General features: G+C 38.7%; 1 protein-coding gene across 1 annotated transcript in view; it reads left to right on the top strand.

The window, feature by feature from the left end:
• Positions 1–21,903: 21,903 nt before the first annotated feature.
• The window catches only part of odad2 (outer dynein arm docking complex subunit 2), a 63,907-nt gene continuing 59,404 nt past the window's right edge, over positions 21,904–26,406 (top strand). Inside the window, exon 1 of the transcript XR_009785922.1 lies at positions 21,904–22,040. The gene's annotated coding sequence lies outside the window, so the exon portion shown is untranslated. The remainder of the gene's footprint in view (positions 22,041–26,406) is intronic.

Raw genomic sequence — 26,406 nt, 5'->3', positions numbered from 1 at the left:
TTTTGGGACTTCAGTAGAATAAACAGAGCAGGCTTTAAATTCATCAGTCAGATTTAGTATGTTCATTTACTGCACCACATGCTTGATGACCTTTTCCAAGCTGAAGGAAATGTTTACACTTAACACGTTGGTGTCACAAATCACTCCATAGATGGATTAATAATGTCCCAAAGTCTTGAAATTAATTTAGTGGTTTCTCATTCTGCATTTGTGGTTGGAAGACAACTCTTGCCAGTGACTGGTGGAAAGATATCGCCTGCCCAGGTACATCAGTAGAAAAATAATTTCGGAAAATCAATTGTAGAATTGTCAGAGACATTGACCATATTTTCTTTGTTAAGAAAATATGGCAAAAATGTCCCAGACAGAAATGGAATATAACATAAATTTCAACAGTGCTTCAAATCAGTTTCATTTACAATGCAGATCTATTTTCTCCTCATTTACAATGTCAGTATGTGAATGACAGTTTAAAAACATTCAATTAGTATAAACGCCTCTGTAAATGAAGGTTCTTTTCTTTCCTAACACATGCACTCAGTTGTACTTCACATACATAGACTTCATCAGGACTTTTGTTCATTAGCAAGGCCAATTCCCTCCCCTCTATTTGCAATTTTACTTGCAGAATGCTAACTCCTTCCTACATTTCATGCTAAAGTAAATATTTTCAAGTGCACCCCATAATTTGGAGGACAGCCTACGGACAATATTAAGGTCTAATAAAGCAGAGACCCAAGGTAATCCCTGTACTATGTTTCTATGCTTCTTTTTTCCAAAGGGTCACTTCTTAGAAATATGACAGAATTTTTATCAAAAATTGAAATGCAATCTTTTTATTGTCTGCGAAATATATTTGAATTCAGAGAACCTTTTGCCAAACCATACCACTAATGGTATAGTGCTCTAAATATATGCTTGTGTGCTAACAGTGCAAAGCCAGAAAATGCTATACAGCTCCCACTTCTGCTCTTAAAAACATCTCATCAGCATTTTTATTCCATAAATAATAGTTTGAAAGTAATCACTTTAATTCTGTGTTTGTATGGTGTCTTGACTTCTACACCAGGTGCAACTGCTGCAAGGTATTATTGGCTGGTAATGTACTACCAGCCATTAATACCGTAATCTATGGATTATTTTGCCCACAGTCTAGTTTGGCAAAAAATAGAATACTTACTTTACATTGTTTCATACATATATTGTTACATGGTGAACATATTGATCTTACTGATTTGAACCCCCACCTTCCTGCACTAAGGTGTCAGTGCAAATTAATGACTACTAACTAAAACTCCTTATGATTTAGGGGTTGTTTGCATTGTACCCAAGATGACAAAAAAAATATTTGTCACTTTGGCTATATCATTTATATGCACAACAGTGTTGTGGAGCCCGAAAATGCTAAATATTTTGGAAACGATACTGTTATTATTTCCATCTAAGTGCTAAAAATGGTCTGTCAAAAGGGAGGACAATTGCATGTGTGTTTCCAGTCATGGCATTGATGAGAACGTCACACTCAAAACTGTAATGTGAACCACGTTTTTCATTTGTTTTAGTTCTGTGCTAACTTTTTTACTGCACTGCACCACCACTGCATCCATCTGAATCATATTACGTTTACATATGTCAAATTCTAACCTCACATATGCCACATGCCCAAAAAAGGTATTTATTTATTATTTTTTTAAAGTTCCATTTGTACAAGGATCGTATTGGCGACAATTTCATCCGCACATGAAACTTGTTGTAGACTCAATATGTTTAGTTCAGGTTCAGCAGGCCCAGAGTTAGGCTTTACTAGGCCTGAAAACCAGGTACTTTTCAAACTTTATAAAATGAATTGTGCCTTTGACCTGGTCAAGTTTGTCAATTTGAAGCATTATAGGATGTGTTTCGATTGAGCCTAATAGCAAAATATTACATTTTTACTGCCAAAGCAATTCACAACATCAGAAGTACACAGAGTGAGTCAGCCAGTAAGGTTATATTTTATTGCACTGCTGATGATAGTAGGGCAGCTCTACAGGCACTGCTTCTTTTAGTTAAATACCGAGTGGTGTTTCTGTTTGGCCACCTTGGCAGATGTAGGCACAGATTAAATAAGCTCAAATCACTCTCTGGGGAATTCTCATAAAGCCCAGCAGCCAAGTGGCAAGGGAGAAATGTCGAGAAATGGTTGGCAAAAGATACAAATAGTTGTAAAGGGAACTTGTTAGACATCAACAGTGGTAGCCTCAATGGCTCAGTTGGATCGCTGTACAGGACCAAAGCCATATACACTATTTCAAGCAGACACACATCCGTTTTCTTTTACCGCTTATCCTCACTGGGGTGGCATGTAGTGCAGTCAGGTAGGTTATTCCACCTAACTCTGTGTGAGAGACAGGGTACGCCCCAAACTGGTCACAAAGCAACCAACAGGGCATCTACCTATCTATCTAACTGGGGGGGAGGGTGCATCCAAAACGGGGTTGAGTGGGCATTGAGTGGTCCTCATATTCCATCTGATATTCATTTCAACATGTATAAAACATGTGGGTATAATCAGCGTAAGGTTTAGCTGTCTAGCTTGATTGCTAAGCGCTTATCAACTTATTTGTTTTAAGGATATACACTGTTAAAAGTATTTTTCTGCAACAAGTTTTGCTGATATAGCAGTGCTTGCCCAGAACGTTAGGCATGCAAAGAATCTTCAATTGATGTTAGTGCAGCTTCCTTCCAAAAAAAGCAAATCCAAAGCCATTTTTACAGATTTCTTGTCCTGTCATTTAAAAGACACAAAAGACTTTGGATGATATAAAATAGTCAATAAACAGCTGTAAGAATGAAGCATTTCGTCATATTAAAATCAACAGAGGCAATTATGAGTACTTTCCCAGACATTTATGACTGTCTGTCTGTTGTATTTTGTCAATATTAAAGCTTCACAACCTTGACTGATACAAGATCACTAACGGCATGTGTTCCACAGTTGCAATCACATTGCCCAACATATAACATTGCTGCTGTAAATGCTGGATGCATATAGCAGGCCCTTTGAGCATTTATAATTGATATCCAAGTTATCAAATAAATACTAAAGCTCTTTAAGCATTTTACTTGCTCATGAAATTGTCTTCTTAGTGAGGACAAAACGCAGACTGGTAGAGAGACTTAAGACGGATAACAAGGATATTGAATAAATGAATTGCCATAGTTTGCCAGTTGTTTGTGTCTCAACTGTTATTGAATTATTTTTCAACTTGTATTTAATTGGATCAAAAGTATAATATTGACTTTCTCGCTACATGATATCTCGAACAGACCAGAACTTTTTTTTCAGATTCATTTTTGTCTGCTGGCCAACAGAACAAAAACAGCCTTTTATCTCTTATGTACCCCTCAAACAAATAAATAAAATAAAATGTCCATAAGGAGAGACAATATTTTGAATCATCATGTGTCTTGTTCTTCTAAGAACACATGCCTATGACAAATAAAATTTCTATTCGCAATGTACTTAGGCAATATATTTTCCCTATCAATAGATGTTTTATGTCCATCAATAATGCATTCACGGCAGCCAAAGATATAAAAGCAAGTCTTGATGACTAAATATTGGAAGGAGGTTACAGTTGAATTAATAGTCACAACTTCGCCTATGCTGTCCTCTCATCTGTCTTCCTCAGTTTTCTCCTCTGGGAATGTGATGGGAAATCCATCTGACGAACAGAAAATGTTCCTTTATAAGTTTCATTATTCTGTCAAATAACAATTGGAGTGTAACCAAGATTTCCTCTCATCTGATCACACTTAAAATCAAAACAATTATCTCCCCTAGAGATTCTTTAATTGTGTTGATTGTGTTTTAATCGATTTTGCTAATATTTTTTTACAGATATTCTTACCACTTTGATACATTTGGCACTGAACATACTTGCAATCTTTTTTTTGTATGAGATATTGGAAGATTTATTTTTTTATTAGTTTACAGTATTGTCAAATATTGGAAGCGTGGCAGTACTCCAGCTTTACTCATGTCAAAATCTTTGAGCTGAAGTAAATTTAAGTACTGCAAGCATTATTCATTCTATTATTTACTGTACATCTCTTATTTTTCTCCACTGACATTACTGTCATTGAAATGTCGACCTTGTCATGTTTTCAAGGAAAAAAAAAAAACAGCTTTTAGCAAAGCAGCGTGTCTGCTCTCGCTAGAGATCATTAGTGATAGATCAAGTAATGTCAAGTTGTGTTTGTGCTGGACCGACTTGTCTTGTGAGTTTGAGAGAAAAGGGTTGATCTTTGACCTGCAGTACTTCAGTGTGACCGTCCCATGAAAGTCGACATCATCCATTTCCTGCATATGATGAGCATCTGCTGCAGATCACATTTATCGTTCGAACCATTTCTCTCTCTTATAGTTGTGTCGTAGCTGTGTACTTTTTGTAATTGATTATGTGCTTCATACATTGCGATCCCCATCACTCTTTGGTCTGACTTGTTAAGAGTTTTATATTTTGGCAAATATCCCGGGACTGAGGACCACAATTTCCTTTTTCTGCTCCAACCTCAGATTAAGTCTGTATCAGCTAAAATGCTGTTCTTTCCAAAACTAAACAAATTCACATAACCTTAAGTAGACTTATTTACTGAGATGCAACGTTGCTACATAATGTTTCAAAACTAACTCTCAGAAACCTATAATTTTTACAGGCACTTTTTTAGGTCCAACTGCATTAAATCGAATGTGATTCATTGTAAAATTGAATATGTAAAATAATGTTTAAAATTCTGGCGTACTCATTTCTAAATAACAGGCTGGAAGTGAGCTCAATCTATTAACGCATTTTGCTATATTTAAATACGCTATATTGTTGCATACATATTGGCAGTATTAAGATGATCACCTTATGATGGTTCAGGAGTCAAATTTTATGCTGACAATGTGTGAGAGTAACTACAGTTTGAGCCATGATATTCAAGTGTGGGGCACATTCACAGAGAATCGACTCCACATGCATTTCTCGTCTAGTAGTCTACATGTTCTGTGTTTCTCTGCTTCCAGAAGTCAAATCGCGTCTTCCCAAAAGTTGCCACACAGCAACTTCATTTCCGAGTTTAAAATTTTGTGACAGAAAACCACAATTTTGGCACCAGTTGTTGTCTTACTCGGCATGGAGGGAAACTAGGATGAGATTTTTAGGAAATTTGAGGAGGGCTGATACCCGTGGACATGTACATTATGTTTAGTATGCTATGTCTGCAATATTAATGCCATTCATTTCCAGTTAGTGTGCCTATTTTTCCAAAAGGCTAGTTAAAACTATTATATAATAATAATTAAAAAAAAAAAAAAAAACTTCTTAAATGTGACCTGTGATTGGGTGTTTAATATAGGCCAGATCAAATCTTGGCTCTCATTGAAAAGAAAGAGACTCAGAAACTGTCTACATCTTCTCCTTTCGACTGTTCGCTGCCAGTGGACACATGGCTGTATTTAACACTTGCTGTTGTTTTAAATTAAGCCTAAAAGCATTTCCCCTTTTATTGAGTTTGGGGAGCCCATACCAACCTTCTAAGAAAGGCAAGGAAAACTCCAATAAGTCATTACAATTGGGGGTTAACATTTTGATTCCAATCCAAGCTTACTGATATTTTCCATGAATTTTGAATGACCATTATTTTGATGAACAGTAATTGAATTCTGTACCACAGAACAGATGTCAAAGTAAGGCATGGTGATTTGTGTTTCTTGAGCTGTTTTGTATCTTTTTAACAGGTGACTTGTTAAATATATATTGTGACAAACTCCTCTGGTCTCCTTGTGTTTTTCTTTAGTGTCTTCACTGTCACAAGTGGATTTATATATCTTCTTTAGTTTGTGTAACATTATACCTTGTGTGACACAACAGGAGTGACGACTGAACTGAAGTATGACACTTTGGTCAGCGTGTGATCAAAGTTTTATATACCGTATTTATCTCACCTTTAACCCCTGTGGTACTCCTGAAACAGGCCAGAAGTATGAGTTCACCCTTTGACCCTAACAAAACCACCAGAGGTGCCTGCTCACGCGCCCTCCACGTACCGGCGCTTTCTATTCACTCGCAAAGCTTTCTCGTAGGCCCATAATGAGATCTCTTAATCTCTTTGTGGTTAAAATGCCTGGTAAAGCTCTGGCAAAAAAAAACAAAAAAACTATTTACTTTTATTACTGCAGGCAGTTATTTACACTGAAATTACACAACAATACATACAAGGGTTGGCACGGCCCAGCAGGCATCTTGCCCAGCATTGAGCCAGACACCGTGGGACTGAAGTAATCACTCTCTTACACTCTTTGTCCACGCTCACTCTTACAGACACTAGTTGGGCTAAGAGGAAGTATGACAGCTAAAGCGTTTATTTTTTATTTTTTATCTCCAAACATTTTTTGACTGAGAAGCAGCAATATGTGAGCCATACTGTAGCTGCAATCACCACAAGAGGAAAACTGTGCAACACATCATGCAAACTTTTATAAATTACTGTATGTCACTATTGAATTATCATGTTAATTTGGCTGCAATGTAATACAACTTCTGTGAGGTGTAGGGTCAGAGACTTGACATCTTAATTTACTCTATATAGCTTCAGTCATTTAAAGCAGTGATTCTCATAGTCTGGTACGAGTTCCTTTGGTGGTACGCGGGCTCTCTCTAGTGCTATGCAAAAGAATTGCTGCCCAAGTACGGTTCAGTTGTATTTAACTTTTTAGTGCAATACATTTGCAGTTAATGTTTGTTTGCATTTTAAATGTTTATTTTGATACAATTTTAATTCAACTTTTATGTGCAATGCATTTTAGTTGTATCATTTAAGTACAGTCTACTTTTTATATTTTTAAGCACAGTGTAATGTTGAAACTGTATAATGCTACAGTAACTTCCAATAATATTACATGTAATTTTATAAAACCTCTTCCTCGTTTTTGATGAGCGCTTACTACACTACTGCATTTTAATGTTGGTACTTGTAGAGCTAAGAATTTTTGTAGGTGGTCCAATATTTGAGAACCACTCATTTAAAAAAAGATGACGGTCACAATGTTTAAAAAAATAATGAATGATGCACAAATGTAGTTTGAGACCAGCAGCCATAGCTGCTGTCTCTCTGTAGAGACCTACGATATATATTTATATCATTAAATCATCTATACATTTTTATACCGCTTACTCTCATTAGGGTCGTGAGTGAGGTGGAGCCCATCCCAGCTGACATTGGGTGAGACACCCAAAAAGAGATTCTTTTTTCAAGCTAAAACAAGTAGATGTGATCATAATATTATGGCTTTGGTCACGTAAAATGATGACTTCAAATCACAACTTTTTTTTTCTCGAAATGGACATTAGTAGACTTTGGTTATGTCCAAACAAGCTCAGACATTTGATAGACAGTCAAACTGCCTTTTCAGTCAATTTTAAGTTTTTGTCTGTTTTATTATTATTATTATTATTATTTTTTTTTTTCAGGGATTAACTTCACAATCAATCCAGTTTGGCTTCCCTTTATTCTTGATTAATCATTGTTGTTTTTGGCCATTTTCACTGACTTTTTCAGGCCTCTGAAAAAAACCTTAAAGCGCCAAACGTCACTTTATTCTTGGGATATGTTTTCATGTGGATTGATATGCTAATGCCATGGAACAGGAAAAAACGTTTTCAAAAATAGCCTTTGAACAAAGTGTGAACATAGCCTTAGATTATATGGTAAATATATTTATACAGTATTTATCACCGCAAAGCATGTATAAACAAACACATGGGATACTGCTGCGTAGGTTGACTAGTAATTTTTAAATGCCGGGTCAAAAACAAAGCATGCATTTGTGGCGTTTAATGTAAATGTTATCACCATTGATGCATTTACTGTTAAAAAGTCACTCTGAGTGACCTATTGAATAAATAACAGATGCGTCATATTATTAAAAAACAACATAAAATGATTGCAACCATGTGAGCTTGATCAATAACATGTAGGTTAGACTGTTTGTTACTGTATATAAGGATACCTCTGTAAACATCAGACTGTTTAACCCGAGTAGCAGTGAAGCCAGCTGTCGGACTAGTCCAGTACTTGCAGCTACTGTTCAAACACAGACTCCCTGCTGCTGTGTGTCTCTGTAACTCAGTGTGAGCTGGTGCTGACAGGACTGCATTGGTAATGGATCTCCAGACGCTGGCCCCAAGGTCTCCTGCCTCTGCTTCCTCTTCTCCTTGAGCACACTCTCTGCATTTGGCTACATACGTGACATATGTGGCCGACAGGCCGAAATAAATGTTGTAATATTCACGAGAAGGGTTGATGCCTTTAAGATGATCGCATACAAACAGCAGAGGAGGAGAAATGCACTTTGGGTGTTTTTGTGAAAACCCTGTACAGTGTTTATGCAAGCACATACAGCACTGATGATGCAGATGTAATCATGTGATGCTGAGTGATAAAGTGTCAAAGGATGCAGAAAGACAAAGTAAAAGCAGTAGCTGTGTATTTCGGACATGGTGTGGTACATTCAAGGCATGCAATGATTTTCAGGGTGTGTGACAGTGGTGTGATGTGGATTTTTCTTTTGTTTTTTTGTGCTCAAATTGCAAGGCAGAAAGGTAAACGATGAATGAAATGAACTTGCTTGTGTTATGGATCAAATATACATTTAAAAAGATAGGAGAATCTCTGTGTCAAGCTACAATTCATACTCTCAATAAGGCCAAACCTCCAGTAACATACCTTGTAACACACCAGTATACACTGGGTACGGAAAGTATTCAGACCCCCTTAAAGTTTTCACTTTTATATTGCAGCGATTTGCTAAAATCATTTAAGTGCATTTTTTCCCCAATTAATGTACACACAGCACCCCATATTGACAGAAAAAAATAATTGTTGACATTTTTGCACATTTATTAAAAGAGAAAAACTGAAATATCACACAGCCATAAGTATTCAGACCCTTTGCTCAGTATTTAGTAGAAGCACCCTTTTGAGCGAATACAGCCATGAGTCTTTTTGGGAATGATGCCACAGGTTTTTCACACCTGGACTTGAGGATCCTCTGCCAGTCCTTGCAGATCCTCTCCAGTTCTGTCAGGTTGGATGGTGAATGTTGGTGGACAGCCATTTTCAGGTCTCTCCAGAGATGCTCAATTGGGTTTAAGTCAGGGCTCTGGCTGGGCCATTCAAGAACAGTCACGGAGTTGTTCTGAAACCATTTCTTCGTTATTTTAGCTGTGTGTTTAGGGTCATTGTCTTGTTGGAAGGTGAACCTTCGGCCCAGTCTGAGGTTCTGAGCACTCTGGCGAAGGTTTTCGTCCAATATATCCCTGTACTTGGCCGCATTCATCTTTCCTTTGATTCCAACCTGTCATCCTGTCCCTGCAGCTGAAAAACACCCCCACAGCATGATGCTGCCACCACCATACTTCACTGTTGGGATTGTATTGGACAGTTGATGAGCAGTGCCTGGTTTTCTCCACACATGCCACTTAGAATTAAGGCCAACAATTTCTATCTTGGTCTCATCAGACCAGAGAATCTTATTTCTCACCATCTTGGAGTCCTTCAGGTGTTTTTTTTTTTTTTTTTTTTTAGCAAACTCCATGCGGGCTTTCATGTGTCTGACACTGAGGAGAGGGTTCCGTCGGGCCACTCTGCCATAAAGCCCCGACTGGTGGAGGGCTGCAATGATGGTTGACTTTCTAGAACTTTCTCCCATCTCCCGACTGCATCTCTGGAGCTCAGCCACAGTGATCTTTGGGTTCTTTACCTCTCTCACCAAGGCTCTTCTCCCCCGATTGCTCAGTTTGGCCGGACGGCCAGCTCTAGGAAGGGTTCTGGTCGTCCCAAACGTCTTCCGTTTAAGGATTATAGAGACCACTGTGCTCTTAGGAACCTTAAGTGCAGTAGAACTTTTTTTTGTAAGCTTGGCCAAATCTGTGCCTTGCCACAATTCTGTCTCTGAGGTCTTCAGGCAGTTCCTTTGACCTCATGATTCTCATTTCCTCTGACAGGCACTGTGAGCTGTAAGGTCTTATATATACAGGTGTGTGGCTTTCCTAATCAAGTCCAATCAGTATAATCAAAGACAGCTGGACTCCAATGAAGGTGTAGAACCATCTCAAGGAGGATCAGAAGAAATGGACAGCACCCGAGTTAAATATGAGTGTCTCAGCAAAGGGTCTGAATACTTATGGCTGTGTGATATTTCAGTTTTTCGTTTTTAATAAATCTGCAAAAAATTCAACAATTCAGTTTTTTTCTGTCAATATGGGGTGCTGTCTGTACATTAATGAGGGAAAAAATGAACTTAAATGATTTTAGCAAATGGCTGCAATATAACAAAGAGTGAAAAATTTAAGGGGGTCTGAATACTTTCCGTACCCACTGTATCTATAATAAGCAGGACGGAACATTGTAAGAGTTATAAACAGCCTACTGTAATTCCTTAACTTATTTTCAAGCTGTATACCAACAAAAATAAAATGTTCTTACATGGCCAATTACCACAAAACTTTCTTTACAAAATGATGTGCCAGTCACACTCGAGGCTGTCTGTCTGACATTCGTCATGAGCAGACTGTAAGTATAACATGCCGTCCTATTAGCTTGAAATTCTTTCCACATCCTTTCTCTGCGAGCAGCTTTTCAGAAAAAATTTCCCCCAAAAAATACACATGTGGCTTACTTTCTATTCATGACAGCTGATTAGTGTAAAAAGGAGAAAATGTTTACTTGTGACCAGTTGCTTGTTGGGCAAAAGTCCTAAGAGATAGTACAGAGTTCGCATTCAGGGCTTCTGCAGTCATAGTAGACCTGACAGGTGTTATTGATTGAAAGGGTACATGTAAAAACAAGCTGGGCCGAAATGTCTGCTTTTTACATTTACTGAGGAATACTATCTTCAGATCTGTCAGCAGTTAAAAAGTATAATCTTGGAGATTTGTAGGATTTTTGTAAATCATCTCTCTGATGGATTTCCTTTGTGTGACAGGACTCGAATCCAAAGTTACTTCCAAAGAACATTCGTTTAAATGCTAATTTATATGGGGAATATTAACGGGATGTTCCATGAAATCGTCTTTGCTCAACACTTACCGTACTTTTCCATCTCACCTCACAAGTTCATCAAGTTCGGCCAGTGCTAAGGGAATTACTACGGCACAAGACTGAAATTGGGCCTAAAGGACTTCCAGCCTTGTGTGAGTGACAAAAACAATTCTTCTCCACCACTTGCTGCTGCTCACTCTTTGTACTTCTTAATTTTTTTTGTCCCTTTCGCATTTTCAGTCTATTTATCTCGATCTGTGTATTTTATCTATCTATCTATCTATCTATCTATCTATCTATCTATCTATCTATCTATCTATCTATCTATCTATCTATCTATCTATCTATCTATCTATCTATTTTTTTTAAATTTTTTATTTTAAAGATTTCATTTCTGGGCCTTTTTATTTTATCTTGTGGTGCTTGTTACCCAAACATATGTCGAGCTTCTTTGAGCATGACTTTCATTCATATAGGTCATTTCCCACTCTCTCCAGTTTACCTTTTTGTTTTTGTTCAGTGGATGATGACAGACTAGTATATACAGTGCATACCATGATATTACCATTACTGTCTGTATATATATATGATTTCACTGTCCCACACCACATTGACCCTAGCAGTATTGAGAATTAGTACTGGGGCCATGCTTGCCACCTTGTAGAAGTCTAGAAAAGCTATTTACTGTACATTTATTTATGTACAGTACATGTTTGTTTTTGGCAATCATTTGTGGGGTTGTGTAAGCCCAAATTTGTTTTTGCCGTATTATATAACTGTCATATTCATGAAAATAACATAACATCCACAGTTAACCTCTTTAACTTCATACAGTATGTGTTCAATTCCTCTTCCAAGATGTCACTTTGGAGACACTGGCAATATTTCATGCAGTATTGTGAATCTTAGTGTAATGACCCTATATTCACAGCTTACAAACGAAAACTGTAACTAGTAAGACAGGTGTGGATAGCTGGAGAACCAGCTTCGGCACAGACTGATGCAAGATGACACATGGGCTAAGGTGAAAAAAAAAATCTGACTCAGAATAGCATTGCCTGTCTGTTCATCATCTTACATGAACCATAAAGTAGCCTATAGCCTCATTAGTTAACCAAGAAAACATTTTCAACATCCTTAGTTAATCATCATGATGGGTGGCAGTAGCACATCTCGAAGGACTTGGGCTTTGGATTTCAGTCCTGCTACGGACAAAAACTTCATGACGGCAACTAGCTGTAGGAGAGATGCTCGTCCGTTTGCTGGCTACTGCCGAGGCGCCCTCGGACAAGGCATTGTACCCACAACCCAGCACAAGTGGTGCAATTTGCGTGCCTATTTCCCTCTGAATATTTTCTTGCATGTCTGCATGTGTGTGATATGTTTCTCATATACAGCAGAGTGTAAGTTGAATTTCTCCTTAAGGAATTATAAGGACTATAATAAAATTACATTAAAAAAATAAAAAATGACCAAGGACTATTCTCTACCAGGCTTAAAAGTGCTAGACGGGACTTATTTGTCTTTCTTTAGATGACTTATATATTAAAAAAAAAAAAGAAAAAAATGTCGGCAGCAGAGTTTATATCTGGCAACAAACAACATACAGTACATGTCATCTCAGTTTGGATATATTACTGAATACTGTACACCACAACAGAGACAAGAGAGACTTGTTATATTAAACACATACAGAAAAAATGTTACGTAAGAAACTAGACTTATTTTTGACCTCAAGATGATGTAAAAAGATCACTCACCTAAAATACACATGGAGTCCAATCAAGACACAGTGTTTTGCTTTAAAGCATATGGCTTTCACACTAAACAGAATGAACAGAAACACTATCTGCACCCCATGTGTACAGTACGTGGGTGATAAGGTCACTCCTTACACACCTTACTCCCAGCCCAGGGGCCATCCAGATGAAACCAATTAACTGTTGTTCACTGCTGCTGTGCAATAACAGAGAAGCTTGGTGGTGGTTGATGGTTTTCCCAGCCTCACAAGGCCCACCCCATGCTTGCTTCTTGCGCCTTGCTCTCTTGCAGCTGTCAGCTCTGAGGGCGCGTGCCAGGTCTGTAACACAGTGGGGCTGACCTGACACCTGATGGGACGCCACATCGTGTGATAGGTAAGAGAAAGGAAAACTGTCAAGAAGATGTGATCACAACAAGATAGAGCAGCACAGCAACAGATGAGGGAGTTGTGACTATCCCAAGAAGCTGTGAACAAACACTAAGCACAAGTGGCACCACTTCCTAATACATTTAGACTGAAAATAACATGATTTTGGATAGAAGCTTCATATTAGAAACCAAATGTGGATCCAATTATTCAGACGTATATGAAACCGTAATGCCTCTGTGGAAACATTTAACTTAAACGGCCAGCAGAACTACACTTTATGTATTGAAAAAAGTATACCGTATGTTTATAGTTTATAGTTCACTTTGCTATTACACTGACAAACAGATGTTTCCGCAGATGTTTTTGTATTTTAGTGATATAATGTCACTTGTATACCCACATTGCCAAGTACGTTTGATCACTAATGTTCTACCTTTTAACCCTGATGAAGTCCATCGAGGGGTCTGGAGGGAAGCACACACTTCTCTGTCTTTGGCCAAATCCTCCAGTTCTAATGTAAGGAACCCAAGGCATCTCACGTCAGCTGTTAGACTCGCCAGTCTGTCCTGGTGTCCAGGTGGGGCCCAAAATGGAGCCACCTCAAATGAATGCTCTCAATGTAGAGGAGAATTAGCTCTACCCTGACTCCCTCCCGAATCAGCCTTGAAGAGTCTGCATCTTGACTTTGTCCTTCGGTCATGTCCCAAAGTTCATAAAGTCACTTTGAATAATAAGTAAGGTTCATTACTTCAATAAATGTATTGCTTAACATGGTGTTTCACTCTTATCATTCATCTGCTAACTTTTGATAATTAGCAAATTATAATGGCAATAATAAGCTCTTAAGTAGTGTAAAGACAGATCTTTAAAAATACTGTATGTGGAAAGAAGGCACAATTTTGCGATCTAGGAAACCAGCTCCTGTTATTGTTCATGCTCACTCCCGGAAAGTAGGTCAATGAACTTTCTTTTAAAGGTTTTGAAAAAGAAGCTGATGTTGGGGGAGTTGTTTTAGACATACCTGTATTTGATTCAAACCCAGCTGTATTTCTCTCACAAAAAAAGACAAAGTCTGCTTTTATGATAAAGGGTGAGGAACAGTAGTCTCATTGTTTCAGAGACACGGTGTGACTCTAGCAGTATTGTTTGAGCTGGAGATGTTTCAGAGTAGATTTTCTACAAAGAGCTGAAATGTGATTGAGGCAGTGTTGTTCTAGGACAGCGGGCGGAATGATTTGATTTAACTCCAAAAGTGTATTTCTTTTTAAGCACTGTTAAAGATTCTACGGAACAATTCCTTTTCAGATTACAGTAGTATAGTACTATGCTTTTTTTTTTTTTTTTTTACCATATTATTCCACTTCAGTGACTTTGCCTGAATATCAATTAACGATCTATCTGTTATTTTTCTGACTGACCAACTTCCAAATGAAGCATGCTTGTACCCAGTAGCTTCTGGAGAAGATGGACATATAAAGCTCTCTGCTGAACACGGACAGTTGATAGCCAGTTGAATCCTGACCTTTTTGTTAAGAGGAATTAGTTTTACAAATGTTTACTGTGTTATTTGAAACTTTGGCTTGTCTTACATGAACAATGCATGCATGGTAAGATGTTCACAAAACTTCATATGACATGATTTATCCTGCTGGGACAATCGTGTTAGATGTTAGTTGATGCTGACATATGTGCTACTGTAAATGTTGGCAGAGGTAATTGCTCTGTAGTCAATTACAACAGTTACAGCAATTATATATATACACACACACAAATATATATATACACACCTACGTTAGAAGCTCGTTAGAGGTTTCTGATGTTAGTAGACACACTTCCCCCCCCCCCCACACACGCCCCCCACACACACACACACGCCCCAAACACACACACACACAGACACAAACACACACACACACACACGTTAAACATGGTTATCATCTAAGTATGATTCTGTGGCCAACAATGGAAGTTCAGCCGATCTTTTGTCCACATGACAAAAATATTGTGCCACAGCGGAAAAGTCTCCTCCACAGGCTAACAAACCTCCTTCCCTTCCCTGTCATCTTTTTAGTCTCACCCCATCATCATGTCAATTTCTGAAAAAACCCATAGTTCAGTTTCTGGATTGCATATTCCCAAGTTTCTGCTTTTGAATTTCTTTTGGAGTCTTAATTTGTAAAATCAGGAAACAATGGCAATGATAATAATAATAATAATAATAATAATAATAATAATAATAAGAGAGAACATTCTGAGAACAGTTTCTCATTCGCAATGCCAACCCTAAAGTCACTTTAGGGTTCAGTCTTGCTGAGCGGACAGTCAGAACCAGGATTCAAACCGCCACCCCTTCAGTCAGTGGACAACCCGCTCTACCAACTGAACCACAGCTGCCCTAGAGTCTGATATTAACTGTGCACAAGGTTCAACCAATATACAGTTATTAACACCAATATTTACTCATCTAGTATTATGCATTTATCATTTGTGGTTATTTGCTAATCAGTTTCAGTGTAAGGTTGTATTAAAAATATCTATAAACATTTTCATACTCATGTTTGTCACAGATAATTTGAGGGACATGTCCACATATATTTATGCTTGGTATGAAAATAAATGCATACAATAATACTAAATATGTTCCTATGAACAAAAAAAAACATTGTGACCAGATATTGTATTTTGTGTGTGTCAGACCAGTGCATTAGCAGCACTTCCAACTAAAGTCTTTTTCAGAATGTTTAAAACATAAGACTATTAGAAACCAAAGGAGCTCTCATATTTCTTTTGGTGGACAACTTACATACATGCCTGTAAAAAGAATTCAAATGGGAGGGAAAGCTATCAGATTTGCCATTCTATCTTATTACATTCCAATGCCTCAAGGATGACTTCACCCCAAATGTTGTCATAAAAATGTAGTATTCTTCCTTTTTCGCTTACATTTTTAATCTTAGGTATTATTGGATTTATGAAAACAAATGTGCACAGATAAATTGCTAATGACACTGTGAATTGTCTACATTTTAAATTTACATGTTCAATTTTTTGTAATGTGTCTAGCTGTCATCTGAACATGATGGAGGAAAATGTTCAAATGTCTCGATTTGTTGCCCTTGAGTGCCAATCAAGCTGCACTTTACTAAGTTGAAATTTTAGAGAAACCCCACCAGGTCCATCTTTCAGCTGTCCCACAGAGGCTCAGTCTAAAATGCACATTAAGTTAAACAGATCTGACACCGTTCATCTTGTAAATTGCAGTGCTGGAAAGAGGTACAGTAAATTCCTGTCTCCTTCTCTCATATGGACCATCTGTAATCAATTTGAACAATATCAGAAAGATTTCTCTTCTCAATTAAATATTTTAAGTTGTATTTTGGTTGATCCAAGTATTTTTTCCCCCCTTTATAATCCTTGAATCAATGCAAGATGCAAGGAGCAGGCCTACATGATCTTGAATTGTCCACCAGAGTATATAGCAGGCCTCTGTTTGATGACGTTCCAAACCCCCCACTCGTCACTTGACCAACTCGGGTTGTCTAACCTTCAAATTTTCCCTTTCCGTAGTGCTCATTTTGATGGCTGTGTGGATTGTGGAGGGGGGTAAATTTGGTGAACTCGGTGAGGAGGAAGTTACAGAGAAGGTCGGGAAAAGGTAAAAACACTCACTCAAGCTGGGGAAAGAAACCATTTATCCCCCACTCACTTTATTCTTGCTGTATTTTTCTCTCAGGCTGCTTTCTTAATTGGGATAACTCAGCAGGAGACCCATTGTTAGCTTACGTCCACAGTAGTGATGAAATGCAAAGGTTGGCAACTGGACTTCTTTGTGTTTGAAGACATTTGGGGCTCTCTTTTCGTGACTTGCGCAAATTAAGCACTGTGCTTGGCGTAACTCTGTGAGAAGGCGGGCTAGACTCGGTTTTGGTAATTTCGTGGACCTGCTTACACTCAGCAAATTTAAAAGTGGGACATCTATGCTGGTGTAGGCAACGTCACAGCCGACTTAAATCCTGTTTAATTGAAGTGGCGTCTTTCTTCCCCTTAAAAAGTAGCGCAATGATCTTGCATGAGGACGTCTGTATATGTGCAAGAGGGCGGAGACATCCATGTGTGACTGGAGCACTGAACGTTAGCAGGTACCCTTAAATACAGAAAGCGATGGTGAAAACCGCTGGCGACTTCAATAAAGTCCATGGACCTCATATCTACAGCCCCTCCAAAGATTGTTCATTTCCAACCCTGGCCACCCTAGCTGCATACCAGCGAGTATTTGGGATGCTTTAGAACTTATAACTACATTATATACAGGTATTAACTATAATAATGAATAATAATAATGCATTCAATGACTTGATTTCTACAGTGATTAGGAGTGTTTATTCCCACTGTTAAAATAAGTCTGTCATCCATCCACTTGTCCGAGGAGTTTATGTGTGTGTCTGTCTGCCTGCATGTGCATGATGAAATTTGCCAAAATCGCATTAGATCACCTGCACCAAAAGTTAGATGTGGTCCAAGCAGGGGTATGCTTAGACTGATTTTCTGACACCAAGATCTAACAAGGGCACACCCTTGCTGTGCTGAAAAACACCCATCTTGACAAATTGGCAAACACGCGCAGCTAGTGCTGCACTTTCACGAAAATCAAGCAAGTTTTTACACTGAAGCACAGCTTCGCTGTTTACGAAAATGGAGCTCTTGATGCTTTCTGCTAAGAGCTTCAGTTCATAGCACTTGTCCTAATAAGGGTCTTGGGTAAGGCCGGAGCCTATCCTCAAAGCTGTATTTGGATGAGAGGCTGGGTAGATCCTGGACTGGCAATCACAGGATTAAAAATTAAGTATTGACACTCACATTCAGTATTCAATGAACTTAAAATGCATGTTTTTGGAATGTGGGAGGAAGCCAGAGTACCCAGAGAAAATTCCCATGCAAGCATGGAGAGAACCTCAGAACTGTGAGGCAGACGTGTTAACCAGTAGACCATTATTGTGGCTGCCCATATGAAATATTGGTTCTAGTTAGAGGTTAATTATTTAGTAGCCCTGCCTGGGCGTCAATCTCTACAGCATCCATAACCTTCACTGTGCTTATCAATCCCTTTGGCTGTCATTGAATTCCAAATTACACCACATTTGGGGTGCAATGTATTGTATTTTGTTGTTTTATGTTTACCATTCATTTTCATTGAATTACATTCCCTGCCTAGGTTTTTTTCCCTTTCCATTCTACCCCAATGAGAAATGTTTTTGTTGTAATTGAACTTCTCTGCAAGGGAGTGATGCTGCATGGGTACCTGTCTTACTAATGAACAGCGTTTGACAAGGCTTCATCTGAGGCGATGACACTGTCTTTTGTCATGTCATCACTTTGCTCCTTTAGAGACCCCCACCGTTGACTAAGCGATGAGTGCATTACCTCATCTTAACTGAAGTGGACAGAGCCACATGTTTGCAGAGTAAATTTACATTTCATAAAGAAAGTCTAAGAACTAACAAATGATGTACCTATGGTAAGTTTTTTTTATTTGTTCCGTGTCCAAGCTCGTTACCAATTTACTAGTATCAAATACATTTTACCCATTGGAATGAATTGCCATTAATCCGTTTTAGGATGCTGTTCAACTTCAGATTTGTTTAGCTTTCATAACAATTTTCCCATAATATTTATATGAAATGAAAGATTAAAATATATGCATATCGTTGTCAAGGACACCATTTGAAGTGAACCAAAGACGTCTATGGTTGCGCGTTTTGAAATGGATTCAACAAGGAAGAGTGGCTTGTGCGGTAATGTCAGAAAACCCTACAAGCATGGGGTGAACATAAAAACGCTACAAAAAAAATTAGAGCTAAGATTCAAATCCAGAACCTTACACTTGGTCACGGTGTTGCCAGAGGTATATTTTTTCTCCAAATTATGGTTGAATTCTGAATACGTACCGCGACATCAGGGGTGTTCAACCAATCTCCTGCTTCCTCTTTATTATTTCGCATGTTATTCCTTAAAATGCAAGCTGGCGTGTGAGTAAAACTCAGCAATGGCTTCTCTGGTTCAGACATGGATACTAAAACACATCAAATCAAAGAACAGAGTATGCGTTTTTCTCTTTCATTCCAAAGACTCAAATAGTCCAACATAATGCTTTCTGCATTTTAAAGATTTATGTTAAGAAAAGCTAAACCTTAGTTGCAGATGCTGGAGTTTTATGTTACCCATGTTATACTGCAGTGCGGTCTCACGAATCACTCTTTTTGGCCTTTTGGTGTATTTATTTCTGTTTAACCATTTTTGCAACAACCGAACCTATTGTTTGAGTGGTGATGAGAGACACTATATGAGCAGGACTGAAGCAGAAAAGTGGGCTGAGTGTAAAGGGCAGGTTAAGATGTGGCAAAGATAAAAATTTTAACATTTAATGTAATATCACAGGAGCTTACTGTAAATCAGTTACTACATTCGGCCATCCTTTTAAAAATACTGTATCTGTCTTCTGTTACTACTATTTTAGTGAATTGGCATTTATCAAAGGAGAAACCAGACATTTTCAGAATTTTATAAAGAAAAACAAAATCCTTGGATAAGGTTTTGTGACTATGAATTATTTATGATGGGTGGTGTTCTTCAAATGAGGTTCCCTTTAAATTGAAGACAATCAAAATCATCTTTATTTGCCAAGTATGTCAAAAACACAAGGAATTTGTCTCCGGTGGTTGGAGCTGCTCTAGTACGACAACAGACAGTCAATTGGCAGAGAATACTTTTGAGACATAAAGACATAAAAAACACAGTCACTGACCAATAAAAGGTTACCAGTAATGTGGTCATGCCAGTACAATTTTTTTTTTGGACAATTGTGCAAAAAATGCAGAGTCCTCTAACAATTAGAGCAGTTTAAAAAGACTAATAGAACAATAATCCGGTGCAATGACCATTGTGCAAAGGGCGCAGAGACTTCAAGAAATCTATGCAGTTTAAAGTGACTAGTAGTGCGATAATCTGGTACAATGTCGATTATGCAAATGTTGCAGATGCTACTCAGGCACATGAGTGGCCAGTATTGGTCAACAACAGATATGCAAATAGTGGAGCCTTGTGAGACTACTACACTGAGTGCACGAGTAATGTATAATTGGCCCGACAGAAATGTGACAACAAACTCAAGACAAAAAATTGGCAGCATGTTGCAATGGAATTGTAAGATAACTGTTTAAGAAGGTAATGGCAAGAGGAAAGAAGCTGTTGGAATGTCTGTTTGTTTTAGTTTGCATTGTTCAGTAGCGCCTACCTGAGGGAAGGAGCTGGAAGAGCTGGTGACCAGGATGTGGAGGGTCCGAGAGGATTTTGCATGCTATTGTCTTAGTTCTGGCAGCGTGCACGTCCTCAAGGGTCGATAGGGGGGTACCAACAATCTTTTCAGCAGTTTTGATTCTCGGAGTTTTGTCACTATTTTGCTCCGTTTGATCCAGTCCTCCTGTCTACATTTAAGATCTAAGAAGGTAGCTATTCATTTGTTAATTTTACAGGTTATCTTGATGGTCTGCATTCTCTGAGTACTCATTATTGTTTTGTTTTTTTTAAATCACAGGAACCCCTTTGATTAGTTAATATGATTGTTTTCCCATCCTCAGGTAAATGCCTTTGATCATATAGTTTGTTGACAGCGCAAGAGCTTCCATTATGTCATGTCTGTCGGTGAAGGTCTTTGTGGGCATGTTACCTTGAGCTGTATTACTCCATTAGAGGCCATATGAAACTACAGGAACAGGGGATACCCTTCACTGGTATTTGCCCAGAGCATCTGTTTATCTGGGGATTTGTGTTCACATGTCTAAATAGCTGTACTGTATAGGGTTACTAGAGGAGATATGCTACACGTTTTTTTCACAATTTAAAACAGTTCCTCTGTGTCTTGCTAACATATCTGTGATATGGTTTTGAGAAAAATTCCCAAAGATCAAAAATATCTTTGCACACCCTTTTCGATGGGGCGACTCTGTCTCATACAAGTGAGCCACTGCTGGGCCAATGGCAAGTGCGGATTTTGTTACCATAAGCTATAGTGCTAAGGCTGGCTGCATGTTGAACCCAGAGCCTAAAAAAGCAAGTGTGAATGGCAATGTACAAGCAAGCCACCACAAAGACAGTAGGGCCACAAATGTGTTATCCATTGAGGAAACCAATTTCAATGACTCATGCACTTATAATGAACTATCAACAGCTCCTTTAAATACTGACTAAATACCAGGCTTTTTTGGAAGTTAGCGACAATAACATCTTTGCCATTATGATTTTTTATTTTTTTGTGGCTGTCAAAGCCATTTAAATTAATATACACGCTCTTAACTGTCATTGACAAATTTGTAGTTATCTGGAAGTCGGAAAGTTAGTCCTCGGGGCTTCAAATCAGTGTACGTATTTACCGCAGACAATAGAAAAATGTCTCTTCTCATTGGTTTTGAGAAGCTCTCACTATGCTAGGTTTCCATCAGGGCTTCCATTGGAACATCTTTTTGCAACTTCAAATCCAACACATGTGATTGTAAGTACCGTAACAAAACATTGTTTCTCCATCATTGAGCCATACAGCATACAAATGGAATGTAGTTGTATGTCCAGCAGAGCTATGAGAGTCCAGCAGCAGTGTCCCTGTTGACCCAGTGGCTAATGACAGTAAGTGGATTACAAGGAGGCCCAGGTCACTGGTTGCGAATATTTAGTCCACTAAAGTTACCTCCATGTGGCAGTAGCTACACCGCAGGGAATAGAGTGCTGGACCTCAAGGCAACCGAGTAGCCAATTTCTTCACAGAGAGACTCGGAGAAGTTGATGGCAGGCAAGAAGGAATTTCTATGATTCAATTATTTTTTAAATTTTCAAGTGCAGAGCCCTTCTGCTAATAACAGCTTCTGTGGGCAATGTCAAGCGTTTTAGATGTAGCCTGTGGATAACTACATTACGATTTACAATGATATATGACAATTATAAAATAGTTTACTGTCGTCCGATACAGAACTTAAATATTAATGCTTTTTGTAGGAGTTTTTGCCCCTGATCAAACTGAATGTATTTACCTTCATGGAAGTTAACGTTTCCAACCTCATGAGTAGGCGTATCCAATACCTTTTAGTAAAGGACAGAGGAACCAAAATAAATGACCCTGTGGTCATACAATTTGGAGTCCACCAAAATTTATTGGAACAATATGACTCTAAAAGTCACAAAAAAGTCCAGTGTACAAGAGGTCATACCAGACCTTCCACAACATTTGCTGTGGTCTTGGGAGTCTTCAGCATATCTTATGAGACTTTAGCTCTGTCATCTGGTGTGATGTTTTGCTTTTGTGTGTATGTCTGCGTTTGTTTGTATGTTGCCCCCACAGTTGGGTACCTGTGATGACAATATGAAAAATGACCGTCAGTGGAACTCATTGCGACATACTGTAGTAAATGCCATAGCCTCCATGTGATTTGACTTGCATCCTCCCTTCCATTTCATGTTTATCCTTGGGCTTGCCATGTCTCATAAAAGTTTGTCAACCACAGTTATATGGCAGTAGAGAATCTAAAGAGTTTTATGATGGCGAGATTTTTTTTTCTGGAACTGATTATTTATAGTTCCACTATTTCCAATGGAGAATAAATTGTTTTGAAATATGAGCAAATCAGACGTTGATGTGTTGCAGAACGGATCGTTGTTGACCATCAAGGTTCCATAAGTATATGAGTATATGAAATATAGAAGTCATTTTGAGGATTTGTACTCATATATTCATTCATTCATTCCTTTTCTGTACCGCTTATCCTCACTAGGGTTGCGGGCGTGCTGGAGCCAATCCCAGCTATCTTCGGGCAAGAGCCGGGGTACTCCCTGAGCTGGTCACCAGCCATTTGCAGGGCTGTACTCGTACAAAAATGATAAATTTGTAATCCTACAAAAATTAACTTCCTTTCATTAATCGAACAATAAATATATTTTGTTAAATGAACACTAACTTCTAGAATGCAGTCACATGAAGCTCTAGAGGAATATAGTGTTTATCTTTGCATAGAGGCTTTGTAACATACAGTACATGTAGGTATCACTCTGTTTTTGGCATGTTCTGAGAAACATCTTGACACGTTAGGTAGAGGAGCTCCTGGAAAATCAGGATCAACGCTTTAGGGGGTTGACAGGGCCTAGAACCTGACCATTACAGTTGCAGATGTATCCTTTAGACCTGGCCTCCCCAAGACCTGGCCCATGAACCTAAATACCCCATGAACCATGTTTTGACACACTGTCAGTCTTTTTTTTTTTTTATGTAGTAGAGGTGGGGGGGGAGTCTAGATATGAGGAGCGCAAGGTGGCTGCACATGTGTAAACTTGCTGTGGCTGTTTATGTTTCTAATCAAGCACAAGTTCAGCCTTGATAGCCGGAATTTCCCACCTGGGATAGAACAAAACAAACAAAATCAAGAAGACTAAGATTCCATTTGGGCCACCTGACTCACTTTGCAAAGGATGATGATCAGTGACGTGACTTTCTAATGCGACAAGTCCCGTTGTGGGGCTGATGTAATTTAGAAAACCAAAGGTCACATTAAGATGTCACTACATTATGTATTGACCAGACAAGAGTCCTGCCCAGATAAGACGCGGTGGATAGAGGACAGATCTGTGAAAATGTCCACACAACACATTAAACTGTCAATGTGTGTGACTCACGAGAAAGAAACCATGTGGCGGGGCCCTAAACAAACAAACCATGAAGTGGTTCACCTTTGCCAACTAATAACAGTTAGCTTAACACTCAAGGGTGATGACTTTGGGACATCTGAAGTGTTTTTGAGGAAATGCAGTACAAGGTCATAAAGAAAAGGTGGCTAATAGGTATGCATCTGACAAGCAATGTGCCAGGAAAAGAGAGACGTGTTGGGTCTTGTTAGTCAAAATGGTCAAAGTTGAGTTCTCCCCATGAGCAGTCATTTGAAGCCTGTGGGCTATACAGTATGTTAGCAGGTGTTGATGGGGGCGGAGTGGAGTAAGACTGTGAAGGCTTCGATAGCAGTTTAATTTTGAGTGTAGACAACAGATCCTAATGAGTGATGATCTACGGTGGCTGGTTTATAGCCAGACAGAGCCTGAGAGAAAGGATCATCTCCAAACTGGATCCATCTGAGGACAGGGAAATTCCCACAGGTCTAAAGTGTGGTTGGCTGTCTGGCACAATGCCAAATCTGTAGTCCTCAAGGGAGGAACCCGCCTTGAAGCCGAACCAAAACTCTCTGTCTGTACAGCGGGTCTCACACGCAGGCTGCACACAGACTGATTAGTCTGCCGGGGTTTATAATTAGACTACATTGTTAACCTTGGAACAGCACAGATGTTGCTCTGGCTGGTTCAAAGAAGCCTGTTGAGAAATGTAGTCCCCAACTTTATACATGTCAAGGAAGGATTTTATCTTGCAGGTGTCATTTTCCTTTGGGATTGCTACGGTCCTTTTTGTCATTTGTCCTAGCCTATGATGAAACCAACCTTTTCCCTATGTCTTTTGGCTCTTCATCCATGCACAAGCTGCACTGAAAATACATTTTTGGGAAATCTCTGGCCAGAGTGAAAATTTACACAAAATGTTTTTACCAAACCAGGCTCCACTGAATAAGATAAAATGTGCTGCCATCGCCAGACCTCATAAAATTCATGGCCTCCCATGAATTTTTATTATCCTATAGCCTACTCTGTTTTCGAAACACTGACACATGTAATCATCATGTTAAACCTAACCAACAACAAGTATGACCAGCTACAACACCAATCCTCATAATTTAAAACAATAGTATCAATAGCCACAAAACACTTGAGTCTTTAACTTATGAGATGTAACACAGAAACATCTCCCAAACTGAAAAAGCTCCACGGTTTAAGGGCCCAACAGAGGGACATGCATTGCCAACACACACACACTTCGAACCTACTTTGAGTTGTGTGTCAGCATAGCGTGAGGTGACGTCTCTTTGCGCTGAACCTCCTCATCAATGCATCCTTCAAATCAAATTGACATTTTTGAGTGAAGTCCTTTTTAAAAACAAGCTGGGCGGCATACTATGCGCCAATGCTCCGAGGAAAGACTTTTCACACATTACCGTGGACTTGTGCAGGCTGTGACAAACGTAGTCAGTTTACAGCTTGCAGTACATTTTTGAATATGCTAAGTATGTTAGCTATCGTCCATTTTCCATCTTTGAGGGGAGCTGGGGTGTCTGCCGTTTTTTTTCAATGGGAATACACAGCGAGCTACAGTATCCTTCGATTCAACCACATCACTCTCAGCTAATACAACCAGTGGTTGAGCTTTCAACCATTTGCTTCTATCCATAATTCATAATTAACAAATATAATCACTGATTCACTTTGAAAATTGTGTTGGACTGTTGTGAGGCAACATGTACAGTACATATGTAATGTTACGTAGGGCTACGCATTACGCACCGACTTTTGTTTTTTTCCCCCCAGTCAAGCCGTGATCAACTGTTGCAGATTACGTTCATATCATTTGAAAATAATCACACCATTGTTTTTTTAATTTTATTTTTATGTCTTTGATGTCACAACATTAGTATTTATTAAAAAAAACTAATAGCTACTATGATAAAATAAAATTAAATTTAAAAATGTTTTTTTTTGTAGAGATCTGTGTCTCAAGTAGGGGGGCACAAGCATCTTGGTGGGTGGGCATTGTCCCCTATGGCCCACCCATAGTGACAGGTGTGCTGCTATCTCTTGACATGAGACAGTTTTTGTACCGGATACGATACGTGTGTATGCACCGTAAGTGTACTGTAGATTTAATGAATAGTGTTCCCGTCAACATTTTAAAGTTTTGCTAGCTTAACTTTCAGGAGACTATTCAAGTATGATCACACACGCAGGCTTAATCTTCGATAATATTGTTAATGTGCCTTTTCTGGGAATGACTTTCTTCAGGTTTCTCACTGGCTGAAATTTCTTTATAATTGGGGATTATAGAACCCAGGGTAAAAAAATAAATAAATAGCAAAATACAGTTCAGACACAGCCACAAATTTGCAGTAATATTTCTTGTTGTCCAAGCACTTACATGCTTAGAGCTCATCATTTGTCTCCAATAACTAAGTTTGTGATGAGAGGACTGACTGGAACAATGTCAGCAAAACATTGAGGAATGCTTTCATTACAATTGT

This window comes from Phyllopteryx taeniolatus, chromosome 20, assembly GCF_024500385.1.
Source record: "Phyllopteryx taeniolatus isolate TA_2022b chromosome 20, UOR_Ptae_1.2, whole genome shotgun sequence".
Taxonomy (NCBI): domain Eukaryota; kingdom Metazoa; phylum Chordata; class Actinopteri; order Syngnathiformes; family Syngnathidae; genus Phyllopteryx; species Phyllopteryx taeniolatus.
The sequence above is the reverse complement of the archived record's forward strand: the minus strand, read 5'-3'. Positions and strand labels throughout refer to the sequence as shown.